Source organism: Daphnia pulex, chromosome 11 (genome assembly GCF_021134715.1).
Source record: "Daphnia pulex isolate KAP4 chromosome 11, ASM2113471v1".
Taxonomy (NCBI): domain Eukaryota; kingdom Metazoa; phylum Arthropoda; class Branchiopoda; order Diplostraca; family Daphniidae; genus Daphnia; species Daphnia pulex.
The window spans coordinates 514623-535415 of record NC_060027.1 but is presented as its reverse complement, the minus strand read 5'-3'; the positions used below and the strand labels follow the sequence as shown (position 1 = coordinate 535415).

Below are 20793 nucleotides of genomic sequence, written 5' to 3'. Positions count from 1 at the left end.
TCCATTTTACTCTCAGTTTGACTTTTTCATTATTATTTGTGGGTTGAATTTTCACAACTCGGGAAAGTTTATAGAGCAGCTCCAACCAAAAAGTTTTCAGCGGGAGGGGGGATGATGAAAAGGATACGCGCAATTGCTATAATCTGGGTTTACGTAACCAGCGCACCGTGCCGAAAAACGGCCCAGAAAATATATATAGTTACGATATATAATATCCAGTCCAGAAAACTTTACGGGGAAACAAAAGCGAATAATATAATGAACAGTCGCACTTGATATAGAACACATTTCATCCAGCATTTATCTTTTCAGAGCATAAGTTTCTCGTTAGCCAAATAAAACCCTGCTGGCCAGCACAGGGGAAAAGTGAACTCGGTGCTGTTTTCATCAAAAGGCCTTTCAATAAAATCGTATTAGTAAATTCCCGTGGTGTGCACATCTACATTGAAATCCACTCGAAATATCAATATATCCGTGTGTGCTCTGCATGTGTGCATACATAAATAGCAGAGCGATAAATTGCCAGCGTTATATATACACACAGCACATACCTTTCCGAGGATGTATTATACATAGCGCTGCTGCTGGATATAGGGTCCGCCAAATTTATATCTATAACCGACGCCCGGCTTTGCTGTGCGCCGTGACAGCGGGCAACCTTATTCGTCTTTTATTTCATTCCCGCGGGAAAAGAAGAGCGGCGCTTGTGATTCGATTTGATAAACAGTTTTTTTTTTTTTGAAATGTGTTTTGCCTTCACTACTCCTCTCGATTTGAATAATATTGTTGCACAAATACTTTAGAGAGCGGGAGAAAAAAAAAAGACGGGAAACAGTTGGTCTCAACGGGTTTCCCTTCCCAAAGTTTTTCGGGACGGAAAAAAAGAGAAACTTTGCGCTTATGTGATGTGTGTACATATACATCCGTCTGTTTTTTTTATTTTCCCTTGTCGTTTGTGACGCACTAGCCACCGGAAATATTCCGATAGTTTCTTTTCTCCCTAAAAAAAGTCAGATTTTGATTTCTTTTTTTTTAATATTTCGGATAGAAAAAAGTTGAGAGCGACCGTGATTTAGCCCCCAGTCACCCGCAGGCGTTTCACGCGGTATATGCCAGTCGTGTTTAAATTTTGAAAAACGCGCTAATAGTTGATGGAAAGAAATTGGGCGACACCTATCGAATTATCGCTGATGCATCAACTCGACATCTGTGTACATGTTAAACGCAGCGCCCATCAAACTGTGAACCAAAATGCGGTGAAAATTGAATCTGAAATAACGCAGTGAATGTACCCGTGCGTTTGGATTTCGTTCACTCTGAATTTCCTGGCTGGTGCCAAAGTAAGAAAGAGACTTTTTTCCGACAATCGATCGTTTCACAATGGCAAAGGGAAAAAAAGGTTTCGATGGTGTGAGATGAAATAGAAACTCGCCGAGATTTCGGTGAATGCCTCTTGAAGCTCTCTATACGGCACACAAAAGAATAGGCTATAGGAAGGAATTGGGTTCACTGATGCAACAATTCAATATATAGAGAAGAGACTGACGTTTGCCATCATCATGATAACCCAGCAGCAGCAGAGTCTTATTTATTTCTATAGCCGAATATTGGCTCGTATTATTTAGGGTGCGGTGAACCTACAAAAATATAATCATCAATAACCATTTTTCTTCTTCTTTTTTACAGCGGACGAGGATGACCACCATGATCGATGACCTTTACGTCACCGTTTGAAGAAATAAATGTCCAAGCTATAAAAGATATGAAACACACACACGACCATTGGGTCATATCAAGTTAGCGCGTGAAAAAGAGAAAGTTTTGCCGGTCCAGTCTATTATAATAATACTCTGGCCGTCATCACAGCACATTAAGATAATGATGATGGCAGAGCACAGAGTTATATTGCTCATGTACTGCTGAACTTTGTCATCAACATTCACGTTGATTGCCGAGCTTTGTACATGAAGAGTCAAAATGTATGATGACGTTATATAAATTCTAACACAGCTGTGCAGCAACTTTGCTATACCGCCACATTAGCCGCGTATTATATAAATGTGACGGGTCATATTTTATGTTAATTCTTCGCCGTATTTTCAGACTTTTTTTCCAGGAGAGATTACCGCGACCTAGAACACGTCAAACTTTTAAAGGCCGCCCAACTCCGCCATCAACTCCCACACTATATTGTTAGACTTAAATGGAAAGACAATTATCCCTGTACATATATCATTTCTCGCTTTTCTGCTGGAAATTATAGTCTTAGCAGAGCATCGGGTCTCTCTCTAGATGTTATAAGTCGCAATTTCCTTGAGAGGTTTTTCCCAAGAGGTCTTGATTGTAACGAGACCCAACAGCAGCAGCCCAGCATCACAGTCTGTATGCTGCTGGCTTATACACAGCACATATTGCGTGCGTCTATAGTTTCAGCCACTTTAATCCGCGGGACGCGCATTCAAACCGAGAGGATAATAATAATAAGATGCAGAAAACCGAATAATACAGCAGTAGCTCGTCGATCGATAATCAAAAGAGAAGAGATTTTCTGACTGGACAAATAGTGAAATCGAAGATTTGTAGTCCCGGCTATCGCCCCCGCCATATTCATAGATGTGACGACATAAATAAGAATTTCGACCGAATATATAAAATCGAGAACGTGGGAAAGTAGAGAGCCAGAGGCGACTAAAAGGGGACGACTGGATGCTTGTTCATCCAGCACGCGCTATATATAGAGCTGGATGACTTCCTTGTCGATCTGTGTTTTTACAGTTATTGGAATAGCGCCGCATCCTCCATCGTCCATTCTTTATAGATACGAGTGAACGAAGGAGGGGAGAAAAAATTGGCAGACGTGCTTGTCTTCAATTTTTCCCGTCTGGCGTTTTGTCCCGAGCTCCTTCTCTCCCGCCGGCACTTATTATAAATGCGCGGGACATGCCTATAAATTATATCCGCAGCACCAGCGCTGCTGGCTCTTATTCTCTTTTGAACACGGAGGATGTGCTGTCGTCTATATAACGGTGATTGGCAAGCCGCCGAAATCTAATATTTACTCCCGCACTGTATATATCCTACCGTGTACAGCAGCACTGGGTCGTTCGCATTCGCTTGGCATTTGGCCACACCCTTTTGTTTCCTATACGGAATAATAACGCTCGGCGGTGTGAGAGTCACAGATTTTTGAATCTGATTTCTATTCGATTCTTATTTAGACTTTTCTGTCTATTATGTTATTCTTTTTTGTTTGTTATGTGGAAACTTTTGATTGTGCAATCAACGATTGCATTAGATTCTCCTAATAATCAAAGTCGATCAGCTGTTTGACGCACGGAAAGTTTCACGTTTCTAATTGTAATTTTATTCTGGGCGTTTTCATTGGACGAACAAAAATTCAGCAGCGCACACATATAGTGTGTCTGGAAGAATTTAGTACTGAAAGGAGAATATTCAACGTCGTAAATTATGTAGGACAAAAGGGCCGGGAAAAGCAGATGGAACAAAGTTTCCGGTTGCTGGAGACGAATCCGCGCCCTGAGGAAATAACGTAAGATAGATTAAAACCAATTGTCAACGTTGTGAGTTGACAATATTCCGTGGAAATCAATTTGGAAAACGTGCAGAAGCCAAACAACTTTTGCCGCAAGTTATATAAGAAATGAGAAAATCGCACAACAGATCGACACATGCAGATAAAGCAGCAGCCCTGCTTATGCAGATGTGTGTGATGAATCAAGTAATATAACGACCATCAACATTTTTATGGGCGCACAGCCGATATAGGCCATTTCATATTTTTCCCCGTTATATATTCCGAGAATTGCCAAGCCGCATAATGAGCTATTATACAGTGCTGCACCTATATATATCAAGCAGACAACATATAAACATCCACGCACATCTTATATAGGGAGGGAGATATTCCGCTGCGGAATATCATCAGCCATTTTGAATGGATTTCGCACTGATGATGGGGACTGCCGATGTCTAGCGGAGATTATAGACCAGCAGCCAAGACGCCGGAGCAGGTTTCTGTAGCTCTCTCTCTCTTATTCCACCCAGGCGAAAGTGAAAGCTCATTATTTCAAGCCCCTGCGCTCTCGTCCTTTTGGCTGATGAATAAGAACGTCGCCGCGTCTTTACATATCATACGGAGGAAGAAGAAGAAGAGCTCTAAAGTTGCACGCGTTCATTTCCTGCGGCTCATCACAAAGTAACAGACGGTATACACACTATCCCCCTTCCGGCGACAGCAGCAGCTGAATTAAATGATTTGGTGAGAAATGTTTTAGATATATTATATTTCGTATGCGCGTCATCATTTTGAAACGTTTCTTTTGTTTTGACAGCCCCCGGCGGCGACGTGACACCAAGATGGCGTCTTGCTCCCCTCGGGGCAATTGCGCTTTAAAATTGGCCAGGAATTCCAAATACGTGCCGACTTGCTTCTGCACTGTGAATGATAAGACAATACATGTACAGCCCCACGGGGGGTTGCGAATAAAAACTAGCGCGATATAATCGATGCCTTTGTGTCTATTAAGCGAAATGTATTTCAGTTGACATTTATCGCATACAAAACCCTATTATATAAAATATGCATTTTGAGACAGTTCGATACATTGAATCGCAGCACACATGCCGAGTGATTTTAGCCATACGATATATATAGTGTACAGTCAGTCACACAACAACAAATTCCGCCGATGGCAGAGAAATAAAGAACGCTCGGCGCCCCTCGCTCGATTGATTGATTTTTCACGTCACGCCACACGCCCATCACATTGGAAATGCATTTGAAAATTCGAACGCTCGTATATAATATGTAATCCCCTTCTTCTACCAGCTATGGCGTCTTATTTTTCACATAGACTATAGTCTATATATATGTAGCATATACAATAGGTATATAACAAGTTCGATTCGCATGCTGACTTGGCTATATTATAGACGACCAATTGCTCTCTCAGTTATAAGCGCTGCTGGTATAGACAACCATATCAAGCGACAAGGACACACATGTTTCTCAGACATTTATAGCTACATTGCAATATATCCAGACGGCCATTTCTCGTTGTACGGGTGACGTGATTGCGATTAGGCTCATGTCCATATATATAATGCACAAAAGGAAGGCCAAGTTGATATACAGACATCGAAATTTTTATTTGTTGACGTTACAGGCGATTTATTTCTATGTATAGGTCGATTCGACAATAGGGTCACATCCTATTTTTATTTTAGTCAGTTGAAAAAGAATGGACTGTTGAAAGTTTGTGAACCTTGAAGGGTAATGTGTACCCGCATCAAGATATCTATCAGATTATCGATTTGTAATTGCACCTAGTCAACTTTATCAATAAGCTATACTACCTAGTACCTACGCTGTATCGACTTGAACCGTCGATGTGAATTGTATTAAATATAAATGAGCAAAGACCTTAATATGTATAGAGACCGCGGTTAAGGTCGCCGCAACACGACGTGATGTTTTTAGGCTCGTCAATAATTCTGACACGCATCAAAGAAGAGCAACACAAACGACCAAATCCAAAAGCCCTGAAGGCCATTAGCCCAAAGGGCTTAGCTGCTGCTGGAGTTAACTGCAAGCTCGACAATCAAAATAAATTCCGATTCGGTAATCCAAGAATTATGAAACATATGTGTAATGTGTGTCGTAACTTTAGATCAGATAATCCGGCGCCTGTAATAACAGCGTTGCAAATCTAGTTTTGCCAATATCTAGTTTTATGGTATTTTTCGGTTTTATTCGATTTATTTAGTTTAATTTATTTTTAATTTTAATTTAATTTTTTTGACAAATTCAATTAAAAGCTCGATAATAATTTTAAAACAAAGTTGCGTCAATTTTCGACTGATTTTCGCAATTTGGCAAATGCAAACCTCGGCGGCCAATCGCTATCCCAGATTGCAGACAACAATTTAGCGAACGACTATGAACCGTCTTTTTCTGTTTTAAAATTTTTGAAAATGTGAGAAAATACTTTTCTTGACCTACAAGGAAATCGATTGTTTTGTTACTGTTTCGCTGCAGGTATGTTTGTCTTCATTTTGTTAAACTCAGTGAGAATTATTTTGTATTGTACAGAGCTGGTAGCACAGACATAGCTTTTTTTCTTGTCAGAGGCTAGGGTGATATCAGGCCACCGTGGCTTAATTCGAATAAAATTATGCAAGCATCATTTCAGGAATATCAAAGTTTTTTTTTGTCCAACATAACCCATGTGAACAAGTCACTTGGTGGTTCTGCGGTTGGTGAAGCAACTTCAATGTTCAGAATCACGTAGGTTTTTCAATTCCACTAGGAAATCCTTATTAAGCATTTTATTTAGTTTAAAAACAAGATAAAACTGAATATCAAACTGAACATTTTTTAGTCTATTATCTTGTTTGAGAAAACCAAATTGTTGAATTAAGTTTTATTTTGTTTGTTTTTTCAACTAAAGTTTCAACGCCAGCCTGTGTTATGTCTAAGCTTTTCTGCCCATTTGCATTATTATTTGAGCCCTAACAACGCATCAATTTCCCTTATCTGTTCGTATATGGGCGTTGACTGACTCTAAAGCTCCTAAACTTGGGCAAAGTTGGAATTTCACCACAAACTAATAATGTATAGAGACCATTGTTATACATTACGACTGCAGCAATCTTGATCCCATTGTAGTATACTGCGGCAATTAGAATAAGACCACACCTTGGCCATAAACGTGAACGCGATCAAATTTCCTATTCTATTCGACAAAGTCATTGGGTTCAATTAATAGCCTACAGAATAGATTTTGATAGTCTACGATTTTCACGCCGAACGCAATGGTTTCTCTATTCTTATATAACCAAGTCGTGTAGAGGAATCAAAGTTGGTTCAAAGCTTTCATAATGAGCCGCCACGATTCAAGTATACAATATAACTTCCATTGTCACCAAGAACTTTTTGCAAGCCGATTGGAAGAGATAAATATAACAAACGAGAGAAAACTTGTAGACGACATAGCTGGCCCTATAGATCTAAAGATTACCTATATGTTGCTGTTCTTTTTTTTTTATTTTATAGGAACCAATTTCTCACTCTCTGGGCAATTGCTGTGTCTTTTGATTACTTAGCCACACCATACATACAACTTGTGCATGTGCTGTGTGTTTGTTACCACGGATTTCCTTTGTTGCTGACGTTGCCGGCCACCTATTTCCTGTAGGTGCTGTGTGTACTACTACACAATTCGCCATCATCAGTTGATAGACGCTCGGGCGTGTCTACACCATAAATCTTTGCCGGTCTGATGTGTATATATATTTATATTTTTATACTTTCCTTGATGGTTGATTTTTATATCTATTTTCTGCTGGCAGTGGGATCTATCCACCGCCGCTCACGATTCCATTTTTGCCCGTTTCCACCGAGCGACAATCGCATCATCCGTCTTCGTCAACAAAGGGAAGACGTGGTGAAAGAATATATCTAGGACCAGATTCACGGAGAGCCTCCAGCAGCAGCCAATAGGGAAAGACGGCGCGAATAAGGAAACCATGTACAGCAGAACTAAATAACTTTCTATGCGACGCCCATAAGATTCCCAGCAGCAGCAGCTGCCGGTAGGCACCGGACCATGTATTCCGGGGGTATTTTTTCCTATCCTTTTGTTACTATATAGAACGTATATAACCAATGATCTCTCTCGCTTTTCTTTCCCGTCTTATTCGTACATTAGGCTCGACATTTTCTTTTGCTGACGCACAGCAAACGATGGCGTCAGCGACCGGGTGCTGTCCTGCTGGCAATCGAGCCATCAGTGTCGCTCTTTCCATATTTAATTCAATGAATAGTCTATGTGGATATATAGAGGGGCGCAAGAAGTGTACTGTATAGGTAATATGACTTGAATAATTCTAGACTCAGGATTAAGGATTTATCTCAATTTCATTTACAGTGGAAGACTGGACTCACCTTCGACGGGTAATCGAATGCCGAGGGCCAGCACCAATGAGCACGGCGCAATTAATAACCAGCATCTTTTATGAATGGCTTACTGGCGGATTCGCTTATTGTGATCGATGGCGATTGTCTTGTCGTATCCATCGGATAAAAATTTTTTAAAAAGAGAAATTCAATTTTGCGGCTCAAAAGTTTTTCCGCACCGGCACAGTAAGACACTCCACACGAAACGCCAATCACGCAATCGACTACAACTATGAATATTTGTTACAATTTATTTATTATTTTAGGGATTGAATGGATGAGAGCTGGCCAGTTGTGATGCGCGATGCTTCCCGATCAAAGAATCAACTGGAACTGGTTGACTACCGGCCAGTCGGTTCCAGTGTGTCTACACAGAGAATCACATCAAGAATGCGTGTGTGTGTGTGTGTCTTCAAAGCGCATCTGCCGGCGTCGATCGACGGGACGCTACAACGAATCCGGCATCAGCCATGCGCAGGCTCCGACATACTCCACCGGGCCCCGCCAGCAGCAGGTACTAACATATCCATCTATCTATCTATGTGTGTGGTAGTAGTAGTAGCACGCAGCGATAAAGATACATGCGATTCGTATCCGGTTGTACACGGCGAGGTACAGTAAAGAGCAGCTAGTGCTGCGTCTATTTCTTATCAACAATCTGTAGACGCTCATCAACCTTTGGCTCAGCTGGCGCTCCGCATTCATTAAAGGGACATCTTTCGACGTTGACGTCAAAGACATTAGACATTTCAATCTCGCTTTCTAGACTGTACTGCAGCAGCAGTAGCTGGATGGATGGTGGTTATAATTGCTCATCCGAGCTATGCTTTCTTCTGATGCTGTTTCTCCTGTGCCGGGGACACACACAGTCTCTCTCTCAGCGCACAACTGAACGCTCCAGTGCATCCAGCGTCGCGGCACCTTGGGAAATCCGCCGGGGGGAAATCCCCAGAAATCCCCCTTTTTATTTTTCATTTGATCAAACACAACAGAAGAGTTTGGGATGTTCTTTCGAGAGATTCATTTCCAAATTTCCTCGAATTTATTAAAAAAAGGCGTTGGGCACACACATACAAGTTTGATCTACACACACAAGGGAAACTTTCGACTGTATGTCGGCAGAATCCGCCAGCGAATTCCCATTCTATGTAATGCGACCCGCCTCGTGATGAAATTTATCGATTGTCTATTCAAACTTTCGGAATTTTTCAGCGGAATTCATTGTTATACAACAACATTGATTCTATATCATATTTAAAAGGTCTTTTAAGCCATTACATGGGAAAAGGGTCGTGTTTTATAATTCTTAGTTTTATTGCTGTAAAAAGAAAACATGGCTAAAAAGCTTCGGGAAACATGTAATCAGTTTGCACATATAATCTTTGTTAGCTATTAGAGAGTAAATTTACACACTGCTGTATACAGCCCGGCACGGGAATAACGCAAAGAAGGTATAAAACATATACAGCCTAGTACTTATCTAAACTTGTTGAATAGTTCAAACTTTTATTTTATTTTTACTATACTTTCCCTTTTTTTGATCGGGAATGTTTCACGACCGCGTCGAGCGTGCGGGATACCATCAAGTAAAGGAAACAAACGCACAAGGTCCGCGCGTTTGCCTCAAAGTTGTTACTGCTGCGCCGCCCGCTGAGCTGTTAACGTCGTTTGTTTGTACATCAGTTCCGGCCGTCGTCGTACCCAAAAGAGAGAGATATTTCTACGGACACGGAAATACTTTCCCTTTTGTGTCCCGTACTATATTTTCTCGGTTTGTACACTTCAAGGTCCGCGTTTTATCCTGGGCCCGTTTATTGCTCCATTTCGTGAAGGAAGGAGAAAAATAGACGACCCGCTTATTTCTACTAGCTGGAGACGGGCAGATTGCTCAACGGCACGTCATGTTGCGTGGCCTAGTTATTCGGCTATAGTAAAAACACGTGGGTTTGTATATCAAACTTAAAAATTGAAAAAGAAATATGAAAATCAATTCAAATAACTCCCCGGCAACTTAATTGATTTCTTCGTTCTCCAACTTGTTTCAAAAGTTTTGGCCAGTTTCCAGGGAAATGTTTCAATTGGTTTTTGTGTCTCGATCGAATAAATGTTTTTAGCCACCCTTTCATATAGCCAGTGACGTCGTCAGCAGCGCCACAGCACAAGGATCAACTTTATTTTATTTCCGGAGAGAGATAGAAAATGGAGGAATTCCGGCGACACCCCCCAAGAGGTCCGTCATCCGCATATATAGATTTATTCTTTCCTAGTTAATAAGAGCTGAGATGCTGGTGTTGCTGATACCATAACCCGATCCTCATACAGCACCGTCGCACGTATTGCCTCTGCTGTTGTATACGCTGTGCATGCTGCTGGATTGGACAGATTTGTGGGGTGTATAATAGGATTTCCTTCGTTACATTTATAGAAACTGCGACGCATTCAGCATATAGGACTTTTTTTTATTATTATACCCCCCACCACTCCTGCGTGTGCGGCTGTTAAACTCGAATCAATATCCTAGAAGAGTTCATTATATTATTCAATTTGAATCCGAGCTGCTTCCTTCCTTTGCTCTATGCAAATCAACTGTATACATCAAGGTCTCTAGTATCACGCTGGTCGTATATTACAAAGTCCACGTGTGAGACCCCCCCAAAAAAGATCCTATTTCTGTCACGTTCTTTTGTTCCTTTTTCGACTCTCTCGAGCTGATGAGCAGCTCCTGTAAATCAGGAAAAATTGAAAGATTTGATGGATTTACTTTTATTTCTCTATTAAATTTCAGGGAAAAAAAAACAAGGAATTAATTTAGAGTGACACCAGAGTATAAGCCTTTAGTTATTTATAGTTTTTGGATATTGATACAAACGCTAAGCCTTCTTAATTAGTCTGTTTATTATATAGATGCATGTTATTATTTTTACTGTGTACTACAGATATCTAGTCTCTCATTAATCAAGCTCGCTCCTGTCATTTTTGATTGAGACCCTTATTATATGCAGCTAAATAAGAATGGCGGATGCTGGGCGCCTTCCCTCCGGATGTTTATTAGCATACAGCTTCTCAGCGTGTGTACTACATCGTTGACTTTTTGACAATGCACAAATAGCAGCGGAAGATGATGGATATAACACAGCTATGTGAATGAGACTATTATTACAGTCGTCAATGCAAATTGACTTTGAATTTGATTGGAATTCTCGTCAGAGTTTTGCTGGATGTACGCATTCCTGCTGTCAAAGTTTGTGGCAGCAATTCTTGTCTGTGTAGTAGTTGACTCATCTCGCAATAAGTCTCTGCACACTCCAACTATTCATTTGACATACTTCAAATGCTGTAAGAGCTAAATAAGACGCTTCCCGCTCTCCATCAGCAGCAGTTGAATTACTCAAATCCGTTCCTGCAGAATAATGTCCCAGCAGCTCTCGCCCAGTCCATTATTGATGAGAATTCCAATTAAAACTTGGCTTTCCTGTTGACTATTGGGAAAAAAAAATGTTTTAATTGAACCGGAACTTGCTATGAAAAATTCAACGGTGTAACCTACTATTTATTGCAGATCTGAAACGCCCAATCGGTCAATAATCGAAACTTGCGTAAACTTTTCAATGACGTCTATATGCCGCTTCGTGTATAGCTTTTTATTCACATCTTCCTTTTGATTCATTTCCGGTTGACTTATTTAGTTATTTTCTATTGACAAACGCAAAATATTTCAAAAAAAAATCAGGCTATTCCGTGATTGAGTTTGCTATTTCGACTAATTCTAAAAGCCAGCCCACTCAGCACTTAACTTGATGAAGTGGAGTCTCCCGACTCGTCTTTCTCCTCCCAGTCTGGCTATTTATTGCGCTTGCTGGCAAACCTGGCATCCCCTTGGGTTGAGACAGAACACAAAACGGAAAATCAGGAGTGATGACCTTCATAATCACGATGAAAATGATTTGATATCTTAACCATCATTAACTGTCAGTTAACTGTCAGCCAATTCAGTTCAATTTAATACAAATTTTTTATTTTGCTCGCTACTCGCTAGATGTCAGTTTTTACGCGCTCAACTGAGCTTCGTAAAAAGAGAACTAGCAACACTGCTTCCGCATTCTTCATACTGCGAAGTGAGAACACCCGGATGTCCGTTACCCCTAAAGGCCCTAATTAGTAGGAAAAATCTATTGGAGTCCGTAATCCGGACTCTCCAATAACGTCAATTGTTGTTATGGATGTTTCTACTTTCTACTTCTGTTTAGAAGGCTGAGGGATAGGTAGAGTTTTATTTCTCATAAGTTAATTTGTTTATATTTGTAAATAACATAGGTTATATCCTTGTCCCATTGCTGCTTAGAGTTTCAGTGACATGAAGAGTGTGAAGTGAATAATCTGCAATGTGTATGTTCATGTACCAGATCTGTACATGAGTACAGAAAAATAATAGGAAACAATTTTATTTTTTAAATCCATACAGCCAATAATCATGTTATGAAATACTATTTTATATAGGCCACTATTTTGCGAAACCTAGTAGAAATACGAGAATGGTCAAGTCTACACATGTGCCTTCTCATGATTTGGCCAAGCTGAAGGCCTTAAAACCAATGCTACATTAGATGAATTTGTGAGTGATTAATTGTGATGCCACTGACGTCATTCTCACCCCATTATTGCATCGTGTTTGCTGTTCTGTTTACCCTATTCCCAGTTTTTATAGTGGAATAAAAATGTGCCAGATAAGGTATTTCCCCATCACCAGACCATTACGATTCAGATTTTCATATAACATAGGTATTCTTGTTCATGAATTATAGGATCTTTTCTGAATCTGGCAATTTTGGTGGTATACCCTGCAATAGCATGTTTGTTGTTATGGCATGGCTGTTTTTACTTCTGTTTAGAAAGCAAACCAGCTAAGATATAGGTACACTGGTACAGTTTTAATTCTCATAGGTAAATTTGTGTAAATTTGTAAATAATGTAGAGAATTTCCTTGTTTCATTTCCACTTAGAGTTTCAGAGACATGAAGAGTGTGAAGTGAATAACCTGCCATGTGTATGTACATGTACCATATCTGTACATGAAAACATATGTAATAGGAAAGTAAAGGAAACATTGTTAACTTTTTTAATCCATAACCAATAATCATTTTATTCTTTCCGACAGATCTGCAAACACTAAGGTTATGAATTTAGTTCTTGTGGTCAATGGATGGCGCTTGTTGCCGCTACTGGTCTTTTACGACGTCTTGAAATCAGTTTGGAAAAATAGTTGGAATATGGGGAATCCTCACTCATTATCGAAGTAACTTTGCAGTCAACATGTGTGAGAAGTTTTAGATTCGTTACATTTTTTGCATATCTTCGTTGTGTTTTTTGCATGCAAGTAAATCTGCAGATAGGTTGGCCAGTTTGTCCAGATAGGATGTCCTTCTCGCTTGAAGGTCGCGGGAAACATTACGTGTAAAACTATCAATGCGGTGGTGTAGAGGTTGGGTGAGAATAACACGTGTTTCGTCTTTATCAAAGCAGGGTCAATAGCCGCAAGGGTAAGCTATTTGGTATTCATTTTGATTTTTGTAGACCCATCCCCAGCAACGTCAACCTAAAGAAGGAAAGGCGAGTTTGCATTTCCTTCACTCTCGAAGGTCACGGAGATCATTACGTAAAACTGGCATGCGGTGGTGTAGAGGTTGGGTCAGAATGACACGTGTTTCGTCATTATCAAAGCAGGTACAAAAGTCGCAAAGGTAAACTATTTGGTATTCATTTTGATTTTGGTTTTTGTAGACCCATCCCCAGCAACGTCACCTGCAAAAGGAAAGGCCAGTTTGCATTTCAATCGAAGGTCATGGAGATCTTTACGTAAAACGTGTCATGCAGTGGTGTAGAGGTTGGGCGAGAACGGGACGTTTTACATCATTATCAAGAAGGTAAAATAACCGCAAGGCTTAAGAGGAGGGGTGAGAAAAAGTCGTATAAAAGGAGAGAGAAAAATCGACAGGGATCAGTTGTGCGAGTACCTCCGACACGGTAAGAGCTGCAGTGCGCTATTTGCCATCAGCTGCATTCTTCATCGTATTATCAGTTCTCAATCATAGGTAAATTTTCTGTTGTTACATGGAGTCATGTATCAATTTCTATTGCGTTTTCTCTTTGTTAATATGGCAGTTATTTTTGCGTATTAATATTTAAATTATTCAATGTCTAGTCGTGTATAGGGGCAAAGAAAAGGCGATAGAAATCAGTCGAGTGAACATCTCCGATATGCAAGAGCAGCAGTGCACCATTTGTCACCATCTGCATTCTTCTTCGCGTTACCAGTTTTAATCATGGGTAGATATTATGTTTCTAACCTGTAGTTTTTAACATTGTTAATCATTCCACTTTTTTCTGTATGTTGATATCCCAGTACTATAATTAGATATTAAAGTTAAATTTTTTTAAAGTTTCTAGTTAATTATGGCGCCGTGCTGTTAACACTTACTAGTCGTTACTCGTTACCAACTGTGCTCTTCTTTACATTTATACACTTTACACACTTATCTTTACCAACTGCATTCTTCATCGCATTGCCAGTTTGATATCATGGGTAAACATTTTTACATGGAGTTGTGAATCAAATTTCTATGTGTTAACATGCCAGTTATAATTTCATATTAATGTTCAAATTTTTAATTGTCTAGTAAACTATGGCGTCGTGCTGCTGTTGGGTGTTGTATCGTTGATGGCTGGTTCAGCCACTGATGTAGCGATGTCTCCTGGGTATGGCGGATAACAACTCGCAACGCCGCCACTATTACACAACATACGACACGACCAGTTGCTACACCAAGGCCTCTAAGTATTGCACCAAGGCTCCAGGTTATTATATAACAACTTATGCAGCCCTGAGCTACTACACCGAATCCCCGCAGTATTTTTCTTCCCCGAGCTACACTACCAAAGGGTCGATTACTACACGGATGCTCCAAAGTACTACACCACCAAAGCACCGTAGTACTACACAACCACATATCATGGGTAAATATTCTGTTAAGTGGAGTTTTATTATGCCAAGAACAGAATATACAAATTATTCATTGCCTAGTAGTATGAGAGGAGAGAAAAGGTGAAATAATTCAGCAGCCGAGTGAACATCTCCGTCACAGCAACAGGAACTGCCGTGCACTTTTTGTCATCAACTTCATTCTTCGTCGTATCACAAGTTTTTAAATGAAGGTAAAATTTCCCCATAGGGTACTGAATCAACTATACTTTATTTCTATTTGTTAATATACCAGTACCATAATAGGAAATTAAATGTTAAAATTTATTAATTGTCTAGGGAACTATGGCGTCGTGCTGCTGTTGGGTGTCGTATCGTCGATGGCTGGATCGACCACTGGTGTGCCGATTTCTCCTGGGTGCGGCGGACTTCAACAACAACATACGCAACAACCGGATGCTACACTGAGGCCCCCAAGTGCTACACCACCAAGGCTTCAGAGTATTAAACCGTAACTGATGCCACCCCAGTTTATGTTGGCCCGAGCTACTACGCAGAATCTCCGAAGTATTTTTCTTCCCCGAACTTCACTACCTTCACTATACCGCCTCCTTACCAAACAACAACGTCAACACCTACATACTAACGAAGGGAGCGGAGTACTACACCACGCAGGGAGCGGAGTACTACACCACGCAGGGAGAGGAGTACTACACCACGCAGGGAGTGGAGTACTACACCAAGGCTCCAGTTTACTTCACTACAACCCACGCTGCTCCAGAGTACTGCACTGATGTTCCAAAGGACTACACCACCAAAGGCATCCGAATATTACATCACTACTTTCGTTACTACCAAATCCTACACCGAAGCTCCCAAAGCACTTCTTTGCCCCGAGTTACTACACCACTAACGCAGCCGAATAACACCCCAAACTACGATTCCGCAATTTTCTACATGGAAATTCCTTATTATTAGAGCCGAAATTTCTACTCGGGGTTATTTATATGTATCGGTTATTTTCATGGTGATTGGTCGCTGGGAATCAATTGTTGATCTTAAATGAGAAAAAAAAGGTTTAATACGGGTATTTTTTTGTAAGACTTGGTTAGTAACTTCAAGCCTGTTAACATTGCTACAGGTGTCTTTTGTGTTGGATTTCTTCAAGGCCAGTATGCTTGCTGAGTTATAAATTATTTTATGTTAGACTACTGCCTTAGTTACACTCATTGTTCTTGTGGCTTGACGATGACTTTAAGGGCGAAATAAGAAAGAAACTTGTAACCGTTGATTTTTTCAAATCTTACAAATAAGAGGCAAGTGACTGACCTTTGTATAAATGAAAGACTTTGAAGTTGAGAAAAATATATTGATACAATTCCTAAACAAAACTTGGTATTCATTTAGAAACAATGAACAAAAGACTTGAAAAAGAATTGTGTTATATTGTCCCACCTCCACCCACAATTCCACCACATTTTACAGTCACATACATACATACACATATACATACAATAAGATAACCCATTGCCTGCCACGCCATACAACCCGTAGGTTGCTCTCTACTACTCTACGCGCCACGTCAGAAGGATCCATGACCAAGTGGGACTTGCCATTGCTGACAAGTCCGTGCTGAAAAGGGGGAACTATGGTGCATTGCCTGAAACAGGCGCCTTGCGGCAGATTTTGGGCTTGGCGACTCTCCGACCCCGCGGCTTGTAAACCACGAGACCGAACAGCGCGGCCCGTGCTAAGGAGCTAGGGGAGAACAAAGGCGTGGCAGCCAACGGGTTAACTAACACTAACACAAACGAAATAATACCAACAATACTATGATCCACGTTGATGACGAGTCTCGGAATTCCATCTTCTCGACGTCTCCTCTGCATTACCTGAATAAAGACAAAACAATTTTTATTTAGTGACATGCCAATTAAAGTTACATTATACAGATAGAAACAATAATCAGGTTTTTAAGCTCAAAGATTTAAAGATTCAATTTTTTTAACTTAAAATCAAGCTTGCAATATTGAGAACAGTAAACAGAACAAAGCTCACTTGCTAGTCTTGAAAAAAAAATTCCGGAAGTATACCGGAAGTAACCACAGCGCCTCAACCATTAAGCTGTCGTCAAATTAAACCACATATTTGTGATCTCCATGAAATTTGGGGTCGAATAGGTATGATTTAAACGAAATCCAAAATTTGGCCAAAATCGAAAATTTTCCTGAACTATAGTTCAGGAAAATTTTCAAAACCGGAAGTACGAAAACGTAAAAAAGATTACATGAACTTTGTCACAAATTTGATGAGGATCACGAATATGTGGTTCTTTTGCTCCTGGAATGAATATTTACTGAACTACTGACTGAAATGAGCAAACCGGAAGTAAAAAAAAAAAAGCAATTATCGAAAATTTAACAAGTGAGCTTTGTTGCTGGAATAGTAATCGTCAGTTATCACTAAATATTTCAACAAAATAACTGACAATAAATGTTTAAAGAGATGTGCAAAGTAACTGAAACTGACTGTTTTGACAGCTGCAAATTATCAAAAAGCCATCTAGCGTTGGAAAAAAGAAACGTCCAAGTAAAACTTCGTTTGAGCGTAATAAAGCCCTGATTTTGGAAACTATATCACAGACAGAGTCTAACGCACCTAGACTATTAATAGATAACCTACGAAAATAAGTCAATTGTTGGGTACCTGGGCATAATCCCGTGGTGAGTGACTCCAGGTGTGTAACAGCGGACGGAAGCGATCACTGAAGGTGTCCAGAAACTCGCCAAGTCGCCAATGAAGTAAAACAAATTGTGTTTAGAAGCAGTGAAGCTAGATGAGCGAAGATAAGCATGGAGAAGAACGTTGATGGAAGTCCCTCTTCCGTCATGGACAAAGGTCAGCATGGGCACAAGAATCTCCGTGCCAGGACCACACGATTCCATAAAGAAACTGCGTGCTCTGTAAAATAAAATGTTTCACATTAATGAAAATATAACAAAGAATAAAGCATATCAATCTTTACCTTTTCTAAGAAGCACACTGAAATGTTCATGATGAAAAAACCGTAATAATGATCACAGCAACCAACAGCATTACTCCACGTGTTGAGATAAATTTCCTGATTCTCAAGAAAGTGTCATGAAGTATTGCAGTAGCATGGTGATAGGTGGTTCACTCTTCATGTCACTGAAACTCTAAGTGTAAATGGGACAAGGAAATTCTCTATGTTATTTACAAATTTACACAAATTTACCTATGAAAAATAACTCTGTACCTATGTCTTAGCTGGGTTGCCTTCTAAAAAAAAGTAAAAACAGACATAACAACAAACATGCTGTTGCAGGGTACGCCACCAAAATTGCGAGATTCAGAAAAGATCCTATGGTTCAAGATTACCTATGTTACATGAAAATCTGTAAATGGGCGAAATTAGCGACATCTGGTAATGAGTTTTGAAGAATTTCGTTTTGAGTTGGCAACTTGATTCAAAACTCATTACCAGATGTCGCTAATTTCGCCCATGTTGTTGTTCTTTCATGGTGAAACGAGGCGAAATTGTTGCAAATTTATACTTTATTCCTGTGATTTCAATTACCAAATTGAACTTTGTATCATATTTCATTTGTAAGTTTATCTTTACCTAGTTTCCTTATTTATATACTGTATCATTTTTTTTCTTCAAATTTTAGATGCATACTGTCAGTCATTCCAACAAGTTGACTTAGCGCTCAGTCAATTTTGATCCATTAATCCTCATGCAGCCAAAAGCCTAAAACTGATGTTTCACATATAGTGGAATAGAAATGTGCAGAGATAAGGTATTTCCCCATTACTGCTACCAGACTATTACAATACAGATTTTCATGTAACATAGGTAATCTTGAACCATAGGATCTTTTCTGAATCTCGCAATTTTGGTGGCGTACCCTGCAACAGCATGTTTGTTGTTATGGCTGTTTTTACTTTTTTTTAGAAGGCAACCCAGCTAAGACATAGGTACAGAGTTATTTTTCATAGGTAAATTTGTGTAAATTTGTAAATAACATAGAGAATTTCCTTGTCCCATTTACACTTAGAGTTTCAGTGACATGAAGAGTGAACCACCTATCACCATGCTACTGCAATACTTCATGACACTTTCTTGAGAATCAGGAAATTTATCTCAACACGTGGAGTAATGCTGTTGGTTGCTGTGATCATTATTACGGTTTTTTCATCATGAACATTTCAGTGTGCTTCTTAGAAAAGGTAAAGATTGATATGCTTTATTCTTTGTTATATTTTCATTAATGTGAAACATTTTATTTTACAGAGCACGCAGTTTCTTTATGGAATCGTGTGGTCCTGGCACGGAGATTCTTGTGCCCATGCTGACCTTTGTCCATGACGGAAGAGGGACTTCCATCAACGTTCTTCTCCATGCTTATCTTCGCTCATCTAGCTTCACTGCTTCTAAACACAATTTGTTTTACTTCATTGGCGACTTGGCGAGTTTCTGGACACCTTCAGTGATCGCTTCCGTCCGCTGTTACACACCTGGAGTCACTCACCACGGGATTATGCCCAGGTACCCAACAATTGACTTATTTTCGTAGGTTATCTATTAATAGTCTAGGTGCGTTAGACTCTGTCTGTGATATAGTTTCCAAAATCAGGGCTTTATTACGCTCAAACGAAGTTTTACTTGGACGTTTCTTTTTTCCAACGCTAGATGGCTTTTTGATAATTTGCAGCTGTCAAAACAGTCAGTTTCAGTTACTTTGCACATCTCTTTAAACATTTATTGTCAGTTATTTTGTTGAAATATTTAGTGATAACTGACGATTACTATTCCAGCAACAAAGCTCACTTGTTAAATTTTCGATAATTGCTTTTTTTTTTTTACTTCCGGTTTGCTCATTTCAGTCAGTAGTTCAGTAAATATTCATTCCAGGAGCAAAAGAACCACATATTCGTGATCCTCATCAAATTTGTGACAAAGTTCATGTAATCTTTTTTACGTTTTCGTACTTCCGGTTTTGAAAATTTTCCTGAACTATAGTTCAGGAAAATTTTCGATTTTGGCCAAATTTTGGATTTCGTTTAAATCATACCTATTCGACCCCAAATTTCATGGAGATCACAAATATGTGGTTTAATTTGACGACAGCTTAATGGTTGAGGCGCTGTGGTTACTTCCGGTATACTTCCGGAATTTTTTTTTCAAGACTAGCAAGTGAGCTTTGTTCTGTTTACTGTTCTCAATATTGCAAGCTTGATTTTAAGTTAAAAAAATTGAATCTTTAAATCTTTGAGCTTAAAAACCTGATTATTGTTTCTATCTGTATAATGTAACTTTAATTGGCATGTCACTAAATAAAAATTGTTTTGTCTTTATTCAGGTAATGCAGAGGAGACGTCGAGAAGATGGAATTCCGAGACTCGTCATCAACGTGGATCATAGTATTGTTGGTATTATTTCGTTTGTGTTAGTGTTAGTTAACCCGTTGGCTGCCACGCCTTTGTTCTCCCCTAGCTCCTTAGCACGGGCCGCGCTGTTCGGTCTCGTGGTTTACAAGCCGCGGGGTCGGAGAGTCGCCAAGCCCAAAATCTGCCGCAAGGCGCCTGTTTCAGGCAATGCACCATAGTTCCCCCTTTTCAGCACGGACTTGTCAGCAATGGCAAGTCCCACTTGGTCATGGATCCTTCTGACGTGGCGCGTAGAGTAGTAGAGAGCAACCTACGGGTTGTATGGCGTGGCAGGCAATGGGTTATCTTATTGTATGTATATGTGTATGTATGTATGTGACTGTAAAATGTGGTGGAATTGTGGGTGGAGGTGGGACAATATAACACA

At 39.9% G+C, this 20793-nt stretch overlaps 4 long non-coding RNA genes across 7 annotated transcripts; all 4 read left to right on the top strand.

The window, feature by feature from the left end:
- The first annotated feature begins 5974 nt into the window (after nt 1-5974).
- Nucleotides 5975-10527, top strand: LOC124207256. The gene is made up of 6 exons (XR_006879859.1): nt 5975-6058; nt 7076-7296; nt 7372-7641; nt 7731-7888; nt 7950-8164; nt 8245-10527. It is a non-coding gene; the product is annotated as an uncharacterized LOC124207256 (long non-coding RNA).
- Nucleotides 10528-12071: 1544 nt separating this feature from the next.
- LOC124207253 lies at nt 12072-13796 on the top strand. Of its 3 annotated transcripts, none has more exons than XR_006879858.1 (6): nt 12072-12240; nt 12321-12707; nt 12781-12890; nt 12979-13070; nt 13134-13699; nt 13757-13796. It is a non-coding gene; the product is annotated as an uncharacterized LOC124207253 (long non-coding RNA). The 3 variants fall into 3 exon arrangements; XR_006879857.1 differs by lacking the exon at nt 12072-12240 and having other exon boundaries at nt 12251-12707; nt 13134-13462; nt 13550-13699; XR_006879856.1 differs by lacking the exon at nt 12072-12240 and having other exon boundaries at nt 12251-12707.
- A 165-nt stretch (nt 13797-13961) lies between these two features.
- LOC124207252 lies at nt 13962-16340 on the top strand. Of its 2 annotated transcripts, XR_006879855.1 has the most exons (6): nt 13962-14067; nt 14178-14302; nt 14416-14558; nt 14653-14989; nt 15060-15187; nt 15294-16340. It is a non-coding gene; the product is annotated as an uncharacterized LOC124207252 (long non-coding RNA). The 2 variants fall into 2 exon arrangements; XR_006879854.1 differs by lacking the exon at nt 14416-14558.
- Nucleotides 16341-18546: 2206 nt separating this feature from the next.
- On the top strand, nt 18547-18896 carry LOC124207251. The gene is made up of 3 exons (XR_006879853.1): nt 18547-18581; nt 18647-18775; nt 18849-18896. It is a non-coding gene; the product is annotated as an uncharacterized LOC124207251 (long non-coding RNA).
- The last annotated feature ends 1897 nt before the right edge of the window (nt 18897-20793 follow it).